Genomic DNA, 4,095 nt, shown 5'->3' with positions numbered 1-4,095 from the left:
GGAATTAAACTGCATATCTGTGCTGTCAAATGGATGTCAATACTTCTGCAAGGAGGTCAAGGCTAAGACAATTCAAGAACACCAGCTTTGAAGTCAGATGTACCTGAGTTCAAATCCTGCCTCTGGTTGTTGACAGTGTACTCAGCGTTAGATAAGGTGGTCTCTCATGCCTCCACTTGCTCACCTGTGACATGGAGCTACAGGATCTGCTGGGCTGGACATCTTCCATGTGCCCTGCCAGATGTCACTCTACCCTTCCCCACTCTGCGCTGTGCCCTGAAGCTCCCCTGCCCTCTGGCTCCACGTGGGAAGCGCCCAGAGCCAGGTTCACGCAGCTGCCTCCCGGGAGCGCCTGCGGTGGTCCAGACTTCTTCAAATGCAGCCTGAATGCCACCGCTAAGCACCAAACACTGGCCCCTGGTGTAAGGCTAACTGTGTAGCCTGTAATCTGACATGGTTCCTGATCTGCCAGGAGTCTAACTTTAATTTCCACTTCTTCCCCTTGATGGACCCTCATGCTGATGACACCGCATTCCTCGCTCACTATTTCCTGACCACATCCATGCGATTCCCGACCTTGTGCCTCGACTTCTGCTGTTCCCTGCTAGGTCCTGACTACACAGGGCTAAGTCCTACCTTTTGCTTTGGCCTGGCTCAAGTGCCTTTAAGGCATTCTTCCCCTCAACTCCCAGGCACAGGGATTGTTCTCTTGCAAAAACTCTTATGCCCTATCCTCTATCACTGTGTATCTTTCTTTCAGCACTTTATCACTTCCTGCTTTGTATTACAATTGTGTGTTTTATTTCCCCTGCTTATTTGTAAGTCCTCTGGCGAAATGTCTGCATTTTATTCATCCTGTGCCTCCCACAATTGCTTGCCCACGCAGGCTGCTCAACAGATCCTTCGTGAATGATGGGTGTGGTGGTGCTGGTGGGTAATGTCCATAGGCTGGGTGAATGACTTGAAAAAGCACTTGTTTGGGGTGTTCTTCAGCTGTACGAGCAAGCACCGTGTTTCTGTACAGTACCACTCATGTTGAGGGAAGGGACGAGGAGTAAAGTCATCCCTAATCTCTCTTTTGGATCACTGCTACTTATAGTTCATGACAAAACACTGTCTAAAAAGGCTCGCTGGGGGTAACCCTGCATGAATGATGATATTCCAGAACGGATGGCGGGCTCCAGGGGGAGGGGAAAGTGTGAAGGGAGAGTGTAAAGGGAAATTTTCACTCTCTGCCTGCCAACCAGGAAAAATGGAATACATCCTCTATGCTAGCGTCTTTGATTCCCCTTATAACACGAGGACACACCATAATGAATTAACATTTATGTCTCAGTGATAAATTCAGCCAAGATGTATTGAACTTGCACTGTGTGTCCCAGCGCTGTCACGTGCCTTGGGGGATACCGGGGACCAGAGGCAGGGTCTCTGCCCCTAATTTATTGCTCAGCTTTACCTGGGAAGCAAAATCTAAAAACAATACCATCCACAGAGAGGAGGCCGAAGGATGGGCTCATTATTCGACAACTCTGCCCTAAAGCCATTCATGCGTTGAAAGCATTTTAATACAATTTGAGGTCACGTTATGTGAGCCAGATTCTCCGTGCCTGAGTTACTCTCTGGGCACAAATAAGGTTCCTCTGAGGTAGCCAGGGGTAAAAATAGCTTACCGTGGACTTTGACTTGGAGCTAAACATGTTAACCTCTTATGAAGCAACCTTCACTGGCTACCTGCCTCTGTGGCTCCAGACTGACCCTTTACTTCTGTCCCTCATCTCAGAAACATCGACCGACATGCTGCTCATGGCCATTTGGGGAAAGTGCCCAGAACGGTCTTGGATCCTGTGGGCAGAGCACAGGGGCACAGGCAGCCTGCTGGGGCTGCTGTTGGCAGGAGGAAGGAGCAGGTCGGGTTACGGGAGACCCAGCAAGTGGACACATGTCCTCCTTTCCCCTGAGCTTCCATCTAGCTGGTATTTAGAATTAGTTTACGTAGCCTATGTCTGGGAAATGAAGAAATGAAATTTCACATTTTTAATGTCACTCAATCTCCTGGTAATTGCTTGATTCTTGCTGTTCTTGTCTGTTTTTCCCAGCAACCTACTTCACAGAGTGGTTGGGAAGATAAGCTAATATGGGCTCAGGTGCTTAGGAGAGTGCCGGCACATGATTGGCATGCAAAAATATTAGGGGTTAAATATAAAATTCATCACTTGCTACCCTGTGTCTCAACCTCTTCACTCCCTGAGAGCAGAACATATATTTGACTCCTCCTTGACTCAACCTAGCAAAGGCATACATTAATTCTTCCCTTCTAGTCTTTAATACTTTCTGATGATGTAGCCTAAAAAGTAATTTTTAATGTTAACTGCTATAAATTAGTCCTCTTCCTTGTTTATGCCCACACACTTATTATAAATATCCCTCAATCCGGCACCAACTGGGTCAGGAGAAAAGGACCCTACATCTCTTGATCAGCAGGGCTTGCCTGCTTAGAGCTGTGCTTGCTGTGGCTCGGGAAGGGTGTTGGTGTCCCCTCGTTTGTGAAGGTCTTGTCTTGCCTTTTTCTTGCCACAGATGAACAGACGTCAGCCTTGCAGCTGCTCTAATGACCCTGCCCAAAGGAAAGCCACTCTAAAAATAGAATCAAAGGGAACAAATGGTCTGCCTGACAACCTGTTTTGAGGGGCAGGAGGCTGGAGGATTCAAAAAATGAAAGTATGTTATCAAGGAGGATGAAAAACATACAGATTAGAAAAGTTTTAAGGCATGATTTTTACCAAAAAGCTCATTTGGTCAAGTTCATAGCTATGTGGCATCTATAGAGATTAAGTTAAACATGTAACATTGCCAGTATCAGATACAGCCTGATGCATCTGTTCTGGTTTTACGTGATGCTTCCTATATTTAACAAAGCCCTTGGTATCTTAGGAACACAATTTAAAACATTTTCATAGTAAACCACAGGCCTTTGAACTGGTGTTAAGGAGAAAACCCTAAAGACTCCACAAAAAACTGCTGGAATATATATGAATTATATATATATGACTATATATATGAATTATAAATGAATTCAGTAAAGTTGCAGGATATAGAATAAATGTACAGAAATCTGTTGCATTTCTATACACTAATAATGAAACAGCAGAGAGTGAAATTAAGAAAACAATCCCATTTACAATTGCACCAATAATAGCAAAATACCAGGAATAAACTTAACCAAAGAGGTGAAAGACCTATATTCTGAAAACTATAAAACATTGATGAAAGAAATTGAAGATAGCATAAAAAAAAAAGGAAAGACATTCTATACTGCTGGGTTGGAAGAATAAATATTGTTAAAATGTCTATACTACCCAAACCAATCTACACATTTAATGCAATCCCTGTCAAAATACCAACAGCATTTTTCATAGACCTAGAGTGAACAATCCTAAAATTTGTATGGAACTGGAGAAGACCCCAAATAGCCAAAGCCAAGCCAAAGCTTGAAAAAGAAAAACAAAACTGGAGCTATCACAATTTCAGACTTCAAGTTATATTACAAAGCTGTAGTAATCAAAACCGTGTGGTACTGGCAAAAAATAGACACATGGATCAATAGAACAGAATAGAGAGCCCAGAAATAAACCCACAATTATATGATCAATTAATCTTCGACAAAGGAGGAAAGAAAACACAATGAGAAAAAGTCTCTTCAACAAATGATGCTGGGAAAACAGGACAGCTACATGCAAAAGAATAAAACTGGACCTGTTTCTTACACCATGCACAAAAATAAATTCAAAATGGATGAAAGACCTAAATGTAAGACCTGAAACCATAAAAATCCTAGAAGAGTACACAGGCAGTAATTTTTCTGACATTGGCCATAATAACATCTTTCTAGATATGTCTCCTGAAGCAAGGAAAACAAAAGCAAAAGTAAACTATTGGGACTACATCAAAATAAAATCTTCTGTACAGCAAAGGAAACAATCAACAAATCTAAAAGGCAATCTCCTGAATGGGGGAAGATATTTGCAAATGGCATACCCAATAAAGGCTTAATATCCAAAATATATAAAGAACTGATACAACTCAACATCCAAAAAA

This window comes from Neomonachus schauinslandi, chromosome 8, assembly GCF_002201575.2.
Source record: "Neomonachus schauinslandi chromosome 8, ASM220157v2, whole genome shotgun sequence".
NCBI lineage: Eukaryota > Metazoa > Chordata > Mammalia > Carnivora > Phocidae > Neomonachus > Neomonachus schauinslandi.
The sequence above is the reverse complement of the archived record's forward strand: the minus strand, read 5'-3'. Positions refer to the sequence as shown.